Consider the following 14374-nt stretch of genomic DNA (forward strand, 5'->3'; position numbering starts at 1 on the left):
CTGTTCTGTAAGAAATGACCAACAGGATGATTTCAGAAAGGCCTGGAGAGACTTACACGAACTGATGCTGAGTGAAATGAGCAGGACCAGGAGATCATTATATACTTCAACAACAATACTAGATGATGACCAGTTCTGATGGATCAGGCCATCCTCAGCAACGAGATCAACCAAATCATTTCTAATGGAGCAGTAATGAACTGAACTAGCTATACCCAGAAAAATAACTCTGGGAGATGACTAAAAACCATTACATTGAATTCCCAATCCCTATATTTATGCACACCTGCATCTTTGATTTCCTTCACAAGCTAATTGTACAATAATTCAGAGTCTGATTCTTTTTGTACAGCAAAATAATGTTTTGGTCATGTATACTTATTGTGTATCTAAGTTATATTTTAATATATTTAACATCTACTGGTCATCCTGCCATTTAGGGGAGGGGGTGGGGGGGGTAAGAGGTGAAAAATTGGAACAAGAGCTTTGGCAATTGTTAATGCTGTAAAGTTACCCATGTATATATCCTGTAAATAAAAGGCTATTAAATTTAAAAAAAAATAAAAGATAAAGACCCAAAAAAAAAATGTTATTCTTGAAAGCTTCTCATCCCTTGTGAGCTGGATTCTTCTAAAAAATTTTGGTTCAAAAGTTCTCCTACTGGTCTTTTCTCTTAACCTTTTGAAATGTGTTCTCCCAATTATACCATACATCAGTCTATTCCTGGACTCTTTCTGTCACTAATTTATAAGACAGAGTGGTCACTTAACCCCAAAATTCCTTTCATTTCTATTCCTTCAATCCATTTCTCTTTGCTGACAATCAAGTCCAAAATGGAAGCTTTCTTTGTTGGATTCTTTACACTTGAAGGATAAAATTATCATTATGTAAAAATCTTTTAAAAATTAGATGTTTTGCTTTTGGCAGAACTCCAGCAAATATCTTGATAATTTAAATTTTCTCAGCAGTACTATATTAAACCTCTGTGCTAAATTTATGATTCCTGAACTTTTCATCTTTTTTCTCTCTCAGGGTGACTTGTATATTCCAATGACAATATTGTTTCTCTTTAATCATTTACCTTTGCCCAAATACTCTCCCCATGTTTTCCTCTTTTGATTCTAGGATTTCCTCACATGACCATATCTTTTAAATATCTAGTACTGTTATTCTCACAATCATTCTCCTTTTGCTTTTTAACATAGCATATACCCTTCCAGATACAAATTCCAGGTGTTTATATTCTCCTGTAAATTCTCAGTTAAACTTATGCAGTCAAATTGTCCTCCTTCCTTCAGAATTTCTAGTTCATCTTTCTTGTTATCAAAACTTTTTGCATTCAATTATGCACATTTTAGACCATGGGCTTTATTGTTGACTTCCTTTGTCTTCTATAAAGTTCTGATCATTTCTATTGCTAGGAAACTAGGTAGTGCAGTGGTTAGATCACTGAGCCTGGAGTCAGGAAGACATGTCTTAAACAGTCTTAAATACTAACTAGCTGTATGACCTTGGATGAGATACTTAATCTCTGTCTGCCTCAGTTTTCTCAATTCTAAAATGGAAATAATGATAGCATCCACCTTCTAAGGAACAAATGAGATAGTATTTGTAAATCATTTAACACAGTGCTTAGTACACAGTAAGTGATTAACAAATACCCATTTCCTTCCTGTTTTTTCTATAATGTAGCTGCTTTCTGTGCAGTCTAATTTGCTGTACACACAGTCTTCTTCCTCTCCATTTTTGATATAAATTTCCTTTGATTAACTTTGTAAAACTCCAAGAAAATACACTCCTGCCAACCCTTGCTAAAATGCATTCCATCTCTTGCCAAAAACCTGTTATTTCTATGTATATTTGAGCTATGCTTCAGAAATCCAAATTCACCTCTCAGAATTCATCTCCTTAACCAGTTTTTCACTTCTCACATCTGCCTTTTTGTTTCAAAGTGTCTTCAGTTGGTCTCAGTAATAATAATAATGATGATAATGATGATGGTGATAACCTGTTCTCCTAAGATATTCAGGTCTCACTCGAGGCTTTCTAATCTTAAAGTCACTCGGTGTCTGAAATTTGGGGAATTGCACAATGTTTTTAATGATCCCAATCTACTTTCCGAAACAAAAACCGTTCTTTTAACCTACATTTTCCCATGATCCCATTTTTCCATTTCCCATAAGCACATGATGCTATATGATTATGAGTCTTATAACAGTCTCAAAGAATCATAGTTTCAGGGAAAAATAGGTCAGACAGAATATACACTTCCTGCACACTGTGCTAGATATCAGAAATACAAAGAAAGGAAATATCCCTTGCCTTTGAATGGCTTAAGTTCTGGAGGAGGAGACATTATGTCACTTAGCCTCCCCAGGCTTGAGTTTCCCATCTGTAAAATTAGTGGCTGGATTAGATCACCTCTGAAATCCCTTTTTGCTTTCAATTAATGCTATGACTTTATCTATACATACACAAATATAAATGTAGCTCTAATAGAATGTCTAATAGAAATTCTGTCTAAGTCCATGTTCTAACTCATGCTCACACACAAGACTAGTCCTCAGAAGGTAGCTACTTTTCTCCTGATATCAATGCCCAGAAACAGTTAATAGGGGCTTAGTTAACAACAACATTATGTGAGGATCAGTTCTGATGGACCTGGCTCTTTTCAACAACTAAGTGATTCAGGCCAATTCCAATGGTCTTGTGATGGAGAGAGCCATCTGCATCCAGAAGAAGAACTGTGGGGCCTGAATGTGGATCACCACATGGTATTTTCACCATTTTTATCATTGTTTCCTTGCTTTTTGTTTTCTTTCTCATTTTTTTACTTTTTGATCTGATTTTTCTTGTACAGTATGATAATTGTAGAAATAAGTATAAGAGAATTGTACATGTTTAACATATATTGGATTACTTGCTGTCGGGGGATGGAGTCGGGGGAAGGAGGGGAGAAAAATTTAAGACAAGTTTTTGCAAGGGAGGATGTTGAAAACTATGCATATATTTTGAAAATAATTTTTTAAAATAGCGACTTAATAATATTTATACCATTCATTAGTAGCCTACTGTCAGCTTAATCAGTGGATTTCTCCTCAATATGGGTAACCAGTAGCATCAATTAGTTCTTACAAAGAGATACTTACAAAGGGACTTAGGAAGAATAAAAATATAAACATTCCCCCTGAATCAGGGAATACTGTCCCTTTTTCTGTAGTAGCTCCCAAAGTCTCCCCCCTTCCTCAGCATAAATTCTAGATGCTTTGCTTCACTTCCCAGATTTCTCTCTTTCTTTCCACTTCAAAAACTATAATCAAAGTAATTCTATTATTGCTTATATAAAGAATGGGTTAATATGCTTCCCTATGGTTCTACCTGACATCCCTATAATGTTCCCAACCAAATTATTCTCTTTAGCCATCTGTCTCCTATATGTTTCATGTTCTTTATTAGAAAATAAGATCCTTAAGCACAGGGACTTTGTTCTTTGTATTTGTATCCCAAACTTAGTACATATAAGGGTCTTAATAAATGCATTTTTATTAAATTCATTCTGATTTTTCAGGATGCCATAGCCTCATCCTAAATCGACTTGGGAGTAAAGAAAGTAGTCAAAAATAAACAACTCCAACAGGTAGCTAGATTAGGCATCTAGATGGGACAATGGGCAAAGTGCTGAGCCTGGAGTTCAAATCTAGCTTCAAATGCTTCCTAGCTGTGACCCTGAACAAGTCATTTAACTCTGTGTGCCTTAGTTTCCTCATCTATAAAATGAGCTGGAGAAGGAAATGGCAAACTATTCTAGTATCTCTTCCAAAAAATCCTCAATTGTGGTCACAAAATGTTGAACACAATTGGAAAATTATTGAACAAAACTAGAGTGTTTTGCAGGATGTCTGAAAGTATCCAGTGTGCCACTGACCCCCTGTTTACTGGGACAGGTATGCAATGATGAAGCTGGGGAAACTGACCAAGCATAACCCTCCTTTCCACTCCTGAATTAAATGTGACAAAAGAATTAGCATTGGTATCAGAATTCAGAAGTTTCTCAATCCCAAAGGTCACTGTTGTCCTACCCAGTTTAGAAATCTGGTTTGGAACTTCAGTTTTGACACTCTCTGAATGGGACTGTGAATACTGTGAAGTCTGTTTGGTTTTTAAGCCCATAGTTGACCAGCCGCCTCTCACATCCGGATCACTGAGTCAGAGTTAATAGAGGTGGGGGCCAGTGTTGCTTCCTCCTTCCCTTTCCTTTTCTTCCTGTCCTGCTTTTTCACTGCAGGAGAAGAGTCCATGCTATTTTCATTGCCTTTTACTTTTTAGGCATTCACTTCTAGGATTCCATTGGATCTAAGTTTTTTCTTCTGAAATGAAAGAAGAAATTAAGTATGTTTTAAGTGTATGTACCAGGCACTGGGCGAAGATCTTTCCAGCTATTATCTCAATTGATCCTCACAATCCCGGGATGTAAGTGTTGTTATTATACCCCTTTTATAGTGGAAGACACTGAGTCAGACACAGGTTAAATGATTTGCCTTGAATCACACAAATAATAAGTATCTGGAGGAAAAAAATTTTAATTCAGATCTCCCTGACACCAAGTCTTGCACTCTATTTACTATACCACCTAACTGCCAAGTTATGGAATTTGGTCCATAATTGTTTCTCTTTGGAAGTAGGATTCAATTGTTCTTTTTTTTTCTGAATCATATGTTTCAGTAGCTGCTTGGCAAGGTACCAAGAATTTGGATTTACAATCCTAAAATCCTAAGAAATGTTTGCAAAATTGTCTTATTTTTCTCTGATTGCCTTGAATAGAGCCCAATGTACAAATTATTTTGGAGGACTTCCCTTGTGGGTAAGCTCCAACTTATCTGTGTCTAGCTTTTTTATACATAGTTGCTTGCATTTTCTCTCCCCGTTAGACTGGCAGCTCCTTGAGGGCAGGAACTTTTCCTTTTCTTTATATCTTCAACATAGTATTTGGCACATAGTAAATTCTTAATGAGTGCTAGTTGTATGACCGATATTGCCCCCCAAATGCAAATTATTCCCCTCAGATACGTGAGGGGATGCTCGGTTACCATCTGGGGCAATTTGAACTCTCTATCCAAATTAAAATGAATAATTTTTTTTCTTTTCACCAAATTATATAAGATGGCAGGTCAAGTCTCTCCCCTTCCACTACATAATCCTTTTCCACAAGTTAAATTGAAAGATTATAGAGAAAGGAAAACTGAAAGTATCCAAAGTTTTAAACAGTATATAGAAGTATATTGCATTAGATAGTGCAGGTGGAGCACTAAATGAGAACTCATTAAGTTAATTCACTATGTCCTAAAAATCTGATTTGGAGCCGTTTTTTGCATATACTGTTCTGCCAAACCAAAGTCAGATTTTGGAATTGAATCAAAGAGAAGGAGTGATGGAGTGAGGGAAAGTTTGTAAAAGAAAATCATTTGCTCTGAATAGAAGTTGAGACACCTGTGGTTTAGTGCATTTGTTGCCTATGTAACTTTGAAAAACTGTGCATCCCTCCTAAAATAACAGTTGACTAGTTTGTTTGAATTCAAATAGAAGAAAATGCTAAATTTTAGTTAAAATTTGGTGAAAATAAAGATTTTTTTCCATTTAGGTTCATGGACCTTCTGAAAGCTAACCATGGAGCCCTTGGAAATTTGTGGACTTGAAGTTCAAAACCCCAGATTAGAGAAAAGAGAGAATCTGAATGAAAATGGAGGGAAAGGCAGGCAGATTCAAATGACCATAAATGAAATAGAATAATACCTAAGCTGGAACCAAGCTAGCTGTAACTAGTTCATAAAACTGATTGTTAAAATTTCGGTATGAGCATTTATACCTTAGAAATAGGCAAATGCTACAAATTAGGGTTTGATTTATTGTTCTGTCTAGCCTTATGAAAGCAATAGAGAAAATGTTAATACTGAAGATTAGGCTTAAAAATGCATCCTGCATATTTTGTTTTTCAGAGATCAGGTTGTTAAACATTTACCAGTACATCCCTAAGAGCACCCCAACTTCATGCTCCTCTGAGCAGGTGGTAAATAGGATAGGACATTGGATTTTGGAATTAGAGAGACTTGTATTCAAGGCCAGACTCATATTTGCTGGCTTTGTTACACTTGAAGAGTCCCTTAATCTATCTCTGCCTCAGTTTCCTTATTTGTAAAATGAGAGAGTTGCATTCAATAGTTTCTGAGGTTTCTACTAGCTCCAGATTCTATGATCCTTATATAGTAAGTCATTCCTACCCTCCAAAGAACAAATGTGAGTTTGGGTAAATATTGAATTAATATAGTACTTGTATGGTCATAGGCATTTATAAGGAAAACAGACTCTAGTGGAGAGATAGGCAATTATCTCTTTTAAATTTATTTATTTTTTGAATCTGGAAATGTGTCAATCTTTTCTCTGCTTCATATTCTCCTGGAATATTTCTGAAAAAAGTAGATTTAAAGAGTAAAAGCCCCATAGTACTATGAAGAAATTTATGTTGGCCCTCTCAAAGATGATGCAGATGGCTTTGAGTTTCTGTAGCTGAAAAGTTTATGAAAAAGTGAGGGAGGCAGAGGGAAAACTGAAGGAGAGGAGAAGAGATTGTGGGACGATAAAGATTGTGTGGAGGAAGATAAAGGTTTTTATTTCTTCTAGAATTTTTAAGCACATACTACAGCAAAGAATTCCATTTTTCACATTCTCCAGGTTAAAAAAAAAGGAACAAAATATATTTCCTTATTATTTGTAAGGCATGATAAATTCTTTCTTTACTGGGGCAATTATTCTAGCAAAGGACTGACTTTGTGTCACACTGAGAAATATGTAATCAGTGCTTAATCAATACTTTTTTATTGATTGATTCAAATAATTTCCTCTGAACAAACACTGCCACCTTGGTCAAACTGTATATAGTATCTACATTAAGAAAGAAGAAGTCTCACAAAATTAGTGCTTCCTTGTTCCCTGTCCTGGAAAGTAAGCTACACCTTATAACCCTCATCCCTTCTTCAATCCAAGTTTAAAAAAGAAAGTCAATTTTCATTTTCTAGTCAAAGCAATTGGTCTGGGTATGTGATAAGTAAGACCCAATGTAGTAACAGCTGAGGTCCGAGTATCCCCTGGGTATAGCTATCAGATATTCCCAACTTGCCAAGATTGTTGGCAATTGGAATTCCTAATCTAGTCTAGAAAGGAAAAAAAAACAATAAAACTCCAAGATATAATAAAGAATTCTCATCTTATATTCTCTGACCTAAGAGTGAGGGCTCCTCCTACTCTACACTCTGCACTCTACAGGTCTTTATCATCTCACATTGGAATTACATATTCCAAAGAAAAATCAAATTAAACCGAAAAGAGGATTAATTCTTGTATTTTCCCACCAAGAAAAGGTGTGATCCCTTTCTGAATACAGGCTATAACTTCTCAAGGTCTCTTCCAGCCCAAGGCTTCCCTTCCCATGCCATGTCTTATTTCTAATATTTTTCTTTTGCCATTCACCTTTTTAAAACATGTCAAATATGAGATCAGAGCCCAGAGCCCAAGTAGATTTTATGGTTATACTTTAAGCAACTTAGTTTTGCTGCATTTTGTTCTCTTGTTCCTATTTGAAAAGTTAACTCATTTGTTAGCCCCCAAACTAACCCAACCTTTGAGATCCAGGAAAGGATATGTATCCACTGCTGATTGATTTGGGGCAAATGATTGAACCTGGAAGCTTAAAGAAGGTGTTGTTCAGTTATTTTAGCTGTAGATGACTCTTTGTAATCTCATTTGGGGTTTTGTGTCAGTTATCCTGAAGTGTTTTGCCAATTCCTTCTCCAGCTCTTTTTACAGATGAAAAAATTGAGGCAAATAGGGTTAAAAGACTTGCCCAGAGTTTCACAGCTAGTAAGTGTCTGAAATCACATTTGAACACAGGTCTTCATGATTTCTGACCTAGCACTCTATCCATTGTGCCAGCTAGCTGCCCTTTAAAGAAAGTAAGATAGCGAACTGACTCATGAGCTTGTACTTCCACTGTTCCTAATGACAAATTGAATTCTTTCAGTGTGGGCAATTTGGGAAATGATGAAGCTTCCATCTCGTTTACTAGTTTACATCCAGTTCAAAATTGGGATGATTCAGTGTTAATCACCCCAGATTTTCTGTGTGGTATCTATCTGTAAAAGAAGTGGGTGTTCGCAGCCCACTTTCAAATTGGATCCTAAATGGTATCATTGTTCAAAATCCCAAACAGAACCAGGCCTAAAGAGACCATGGAAGCTGTGAAGGGGTCCAGTGGCGAGTAATATCAGGCTAGGCTGCAGGCACAGAAAATGAAATGAGCCCCCAGTACCACTCAGAGGCCAAATTCAACCCTTGAAGGCCCAATTCAAATAGTTAAGCTCTGTTAAAAAAAAACTATTTAGGGGCAACTAGGTAGCACCATATATAGAGTGCTAGGCCTGGACCCCCTTTTTAAAGTTCAAATTTGACTTCAGATTCTTACTAGCTGTGTGATACTGGGCAAGCTACTTGACTCTGTTTGCCTTAGTTTCCTCATGTGTAAAATGAACTAGAGAAGGAAATGGCAAACCATACTAGTATCTCAGCACAGAAAACCCCAAATGAGATCACAAAGAGTTGAGCAACAACAACAGGACTGTTGAATTTTTTAAGTGTTTACCTTCAATGTCTCTTCGTGCTTGTGTATCTCCATCCATTTGCCCAAACTGGATTCAGTTAATTAGGATTCCTGAAGTTCACTTTTGTATAATCAAAAATGGAGATTCAGGTTGCTTTTCTAGATTTGAGGAGATTGATTTGAGAAAAGTACTATTAAAGCAAGACTGTTCTTCCCAACTGGGCTTTCTGGACACTTGAAGCACCTTGTGAGATAATGGCAAAAAAAAAAAAAATGTTTATTTGACAAACTTAAATCTCCTATATTGAGGCACTGGAGATACTCTACCAGCTTGAACTAACCTAAAAGCGATTAGGTGAAATACCTACTTGGAACATGATCTGCTGTCCTCAAAAGGCTCCTTCTCACACTAAAACCAAAAGAACAGTATTGTTCTTTTGTTTTGTTTTGCTTTGTTTTTAAAGGACATCTGATTAGTCTAGCCTTTGGCCCCAAGGGGAGGAAGTACAGTGTCTGGAGAATGTGAGAGAAGTCCAGTCTTTACTTGGGTTGTATATTGTTTATAAACCAACAGAGAAACTGAACACCCAGCCTAGCAAGCAAGCTCTTTTTGGGGCATTCTTTATTTTAAGAATTTGCATTCAGCTCAGACTTGATTAGATTAAAAAACTGCCCTGAATAATACCAAAGATTTGGGGGAGGAGCAGTGGAGGAGGAGGGGAAATGGGGGGAAGCATTTGTGTCCTCGCCCCTGGGTTGGAGACTTTGGCTCAGCGTTGGGTAGCAGGTCTTTGCTACTGAGTGCATTCTGAGCAAGCAGTACTGTAGGGGGAAGCTGAGTATCTGGTGAAATGGTGAGGATGGTCTTCCAATCACCACAGCTAGGAGTCAGATCCAAAACTGTTTCTAGACTTCCAGAAGGAGGCTCCTGATAAGGAGGTACAGAACTGGAAGAGAGGCAAGAGACAGTCCAAGGGGCAGTCCAAAGAAGCATTTTGTGGGAATCAAGAAAAAAGGCATTAAGAGCTCTTGCCCCATTTAGTGTCCAAATGACATTCTTCTTTCCACTCATTTCACCTTAAACTTATTCTTGAATTATCGGGGTAATTATTAAGTGGGAAGAAGAAATAGTTTTGTTTCAATCAATACTTACACTAATCCTGGGTCCTACCTTTAGAAGTATATTTGTGAGGACTTTTCTATGAATACAGTATTTTGAATGAACCTACTACCCTCCAAGAAAAATGACCAATTTTTTTTTTCTGGATACACAGAGGAAGGCCTAAACATTCTCAGTCACTTGGCCCCATTAACTGCCCCCAAGAGTCACTAAGAGACTCTGCAGCCCGTCAATTCCTGGAAATGGATTTTTTTTTTTTTTTTGCTTGATATACATCCCAGCTGTTGTACAGATGTGCAATACTGACATCCTTTCTGTCCATGGTATGGCTGTTGTGGTTTATATGTTGTATTTGTTATGTGGTGTTAAGTTTTTAAAGGGCCATTGGCTAGGTTAGTAGGGGATTTTTTGGATCATCTGGTAACCTACTCATGTACCCTGGGTTCTTTCCTCTTTGAGAAACTGGCAGTATAATCCTTTCCCAGATTGGGAATTAGGACTCAACAGAAAATGGGTTTTAATTCCACCACAATCGTTGACTGATCTTCCAGTTTAGAGATAGGATAAAGGGGTGGTATAGATGAGGATAGGACAGCTTCCTTAAAAATACTAAACAAATTTCCAGAAGATCCAGCCACTGGGCAGTTTTCAGGTGCTCAGCATTTTTCTTTTTCTTTTTTTTTATCCACAAACTATGTATCCTACTGATTCTTGGATGACTACCAATCTAGGCTTACTAGGCTAGTAAGCATTAAAATGCCGACTTGTTATTGAAAGAGGCACAAAATACCACTTTCCTTCCAAAATTAGTCTCTGTCTCAGATATTTCTAAGATTTCTACAGAGAATAGATTCTATATCTAAAAGATCACCTTGAGTCTTTTGATTCAAAAACAAAAAAGAGAGAAAGAAAAAGGAAGGAGGGAGGAAGGGAAGAGAGAAAAAAAGAAAGACAAAAGGAAGGAAAAAAAGAAACAGGGAAGGAAGGTAGAAAGAAAGAAAAAAGAAGGAAAGAAAGAAAGAAAAAGGGAAGGAAGGAAGGAAAAAAGAAAGGAAAGAAGGAAGAGGAAAGGAAAGAGAAAGAAAAAGAAAGACAAAAGGAAGGAAAGAAAAAGGAAGGAAGAAAGAAAGAAAAACTTTTCCTGCTTCTGTTTTAACTGTTACAATGTGAAATTGATGTAAATTAAAATATTTTGGGGGGAAAATGATATAAATTGTGTTCCCTTTAATCTTTGGGGGAGTTGGACTATGTCCTCTTTGGGGAGATTCTCAAACCCTGGGAAAAGTACACCTTTCCCAGACAAGTCCTTCCCGAGTATGTGGTCTCATTCAATTGGAGATCTTGTCCTGAGGCACAGTCAATAGTTCTCTATTGCGTGGCTCAAACTGCTCCCCAGCTCCCAGGCCAAGATTTTTCGGATATAATCAAGGGTCTGTTAACCTACCTTTGCCAAATTCCTAATCAAGAGTTTTGCTGGCTAAGAAAGCTTCCTTCTTAGTGAAAAATAAAAATTCCCTTTCTGCCACACAGACTTGGGTAGCGGATTCTTTCACAAAGAATCTGTGACAAGGACCAGAGGAGATCTCTCACCCCTATTCTCGCACCTCATCAGAATCAGCCAAATGAAACTTTCTTTTGGGAAGAGAGAGGACCAATGAGGTTGAGGCCAAGAGAGATGGGGGAAATTCTTCATCCAGGTTACTTCCTTTAAACAGCCCAAAGTGGCCTTTATCCAGGAACAGTTGGACTGGGTGCTTAACCAAGACAGTGATTTGCCTGGGGAAGCATGATCCTCAGGCAGACTCTTTCTTGAATAGTTCATCTGGGTATCATATGCGATGTATGCACTTTGGACTACTGGAATGGGTTAAAAAGAGCCAATTTGAATGCTCCAGTGTGTCAGAGGAGGGGAGGAATGGATCTGGGTGAATAGTAAAGCTAACCTCAAATTAGTTCTCAGGACCAGGCCTCCTAGCAATTCCCCATCCCCACCACACCTCGCAAACAGGCCTCCAAATACCCAGCATGTGATAGGATTCTGCAGATGTCCCTCCTTCCTCCTGAGTCACTCTTTAGCAAGCAAAGGGCTGGTAACAGAGTCCTCAATCCCCTTTCCTCCTCCCACCTACTCCAGATAGGTTGAAGCTTCCAAGTTTCTCAGTCTGTTCACCAAGCATTTTCCTGCCTTTCAGGCTAAGTAAAGCAGAGGCCCTAGGCTGACAATAGGGGTTTTAATTATGATCACTAGTGAATGAGGGCTGCAGTTATTAGAAGCAAGTGTGTTTGTCACTGGGTGTCTTGTCTGATTTGAAAAGGCTCTCATACACAGCATTAAGACTCTTTCCAAACCATGATTTTGTGCCTTTCTGTTAACTAGTTATTTCAAGTCCACAATTGAATCAAGGAACACTCTATTACTAATCAGTTCTGCCTTTTTTTCCTCTTTTGCTTAAAATTTCAACCTTACATGTTTGTTTTACTCCTAATGTCTCATATATGAAAGAGATATGTTTGTTCAAACATTTGAAAAAGACACTTTTCTAAAGAACTGTATTGAACAAATGTTTAGAGCTGGCATCATATGTTTACCAGTAAATAAAACTAGTATTTAAAAGTCTATTTTTTCTCCCCCCAAAATTTGCTGCTATATTTTGTATATGCACATGTACATAACTAGCTGTCAATTAAACATCTGATTTAAGGTTTGTTGCTACTTTTTACTTCTAAGGGTTTCCTAAGCAAATTAAATGACAGTATTTGCATATTGAATGGATATTTTTGACCTGTTTTTGCCCCCTTTTTATTTTGTTTTAGACAGGAAGAAGTAGTCAATTTTGTCATCTTCCTTAGAGATTTTGTGTGCGTGTGTGTGTAGGTGTGTATGTATGTATGTGTCTGTGGGTGTGTATATATGTATATACAATTTACATATACACACATATATATCTTTTTAAAAAAGTGTTACTTTTTAAATTACACTCAGATTCTGATAGATATGAAAGACTGACTTGAAAGTTTTGTTAAAGAAAATTTTGCTTGCAAAACGGGGTAGGGAAGAATGAAAGAAAGAAGTGTTCTTGTTACTGTGTCAGTGATTGAATAGACTTGTGCATGTTAATTTTTATTTTTTTAAAGTCAAATAATTCATATATGTCACTTCTAATTGTGTTAAACTACAGCTGTTTGCGTTTAGAAAACAGAGAGAACAAAAGTAGAGGTGTTATTACAATGGAAAAGCTTAAGATCTTTGTTGAAACAGGACAGTAGCCCAGTCCAAATATTAAATCAAAACCAACTAGTGGGGGAAATGTGCTTTCCCTTTCCCCCTCCTCCATACCTATAAGGAAGTCCATAATGCTTTGAGGGGATTTAGGGAGAAAGTTGTATTCTGATACCTAAATCATTTTCTTGTTTGCATCTCATCAGTATGTGTGTTTTCTGATGTTTGTGGAAAACTAACACTATAGCATAGATGACGAATGTTTTTCAGACAGCTCTTAATTTATTTTACAGGAAAAGTAATGGTATCATTTGGTTTTGTACAATTTTTTTTATTATGAGTTAATATAAAATTAAAAAGAAAAGAAACTCACATGCTCTTTGTAGGAATCAAAGCACCTTTAGTTTAATCCATTTGTTCTGGATAATGTTGGGCAAGTATTTCTTCTCTTCAGTCCTTAATTGCCTTATCTGTAAAGTGAGAAAGTGGGAATATAAAAGCATAAATTTAGAACTAAAATGAACCTCAGGGGTCATTTTATCCCCCTCTTTTGATAAGTGAGAAACCTGAGACCCTGCTAAGAAAAATGGTAAATGACTTATATGAGGTAACAGCAAATAGCATAATTTTATTTTGAACCCCAGACTGTTGACTATTAAATCTGTCATTCTTTCCCCCCTACTAGGGCTGTAGTGGCACTGTTAGGTGGCACCATGGTACATAAAATGCTGAATCTGAACTCAGGAAGACTTTTATCTTCCTAAATTCAAATCCTGTCTCAGAAACTCAGAAACTAGGTGTGTGACTCTGGTCAAGTCACTTAATCCTGTTTCCTCACTTTCCTCATCTGCAAAATGAGCTGGAGAATAAATAGAGCCATCACATTGCTTGTGGCAGAGATTGTTAAATTTTCCATATCAACTTTTATATTGAAGAAATAAATGCTTAGAATTGTGGTTTGGTTTGTTGTTTTGTCTAGACTTAAGAAAATTTTAATGATGCAAATTAAACTTAAAAGTGTATTATAACCACGACAACAAGATTATATGATGATCGATTCTGACTGAAGTGGCTCTTTTTAATAGCAAGGTGATTTAGGCCAGTTCTAATGATCTTGTGATGAAGAGAGCCATCTGCACCCAGAGGGAAGACCGTAGAGATTGAGTATGGATCACAATACAGTATTTTCACCTTTTTTTATTGTTGTTTGCTTGCTATTTGTTTTCTTTCTCATTTTTTTTCCTTTTTTGATCTGATTTTTTTGTGTATAGCATGATAATTGTGGAAATATGCATACAAGAATTGCACATTTTTAACATATATTGGATTACTTGCTGCTTGGGGGAGGGGGTCAGGGGAAGGGAGGAAAAAAATTTGGAACACAGGG

At 36.9% G+C, this 14374-nt stretch overlaps 1 protein-coding gene and 1 long non-coding RNA gene across 3 annotated transcripts in view; one reads left to right on the forward strand and one right to left on the reverse strand.

Annotated features, from left to right (window-relative positions):
- WIPF1 (WAS/WASL interacting protein family member 1) overlaps nucleotides 1–14374 on the forward strand; it is a 164133-nt gene that overhangs the window by 24170 nt on the left and 125589 nt on the right. The window lies entirely within an intron of this gene.
- The window catches only part of LOC116422441, a 33646-nt gene continuing 32086 nt past the window's right edge, over nucleotides 12815–14374 (reverse strand). The window contains exon 3 of the long non-coding RNA XR_004233082.1: nucleotides 12815–13457. This is a non-coding gene — a long non-coding RNA (uncharacterized LOC116422441). The remainder of the gene's footprint in view (nucleotides 13458–14374) is intronic.

This window comes from Sarcophilus harrisii, chromosome 3 (genome assembly GCF_902635505.1).
Source record: "Sarcophilus harrisii chromosome 3, mSarHar1.11, whole genome shotgun sequence".
In the NCBI taxonomy this organism is placed as follows: domain Eukaryota; kingdom Metazoa; phylum Chordata; class Mammalia; order Dasyuromorphia; family Dasyuridae; genus Sarcophilus; species Sarcophilus harrisii.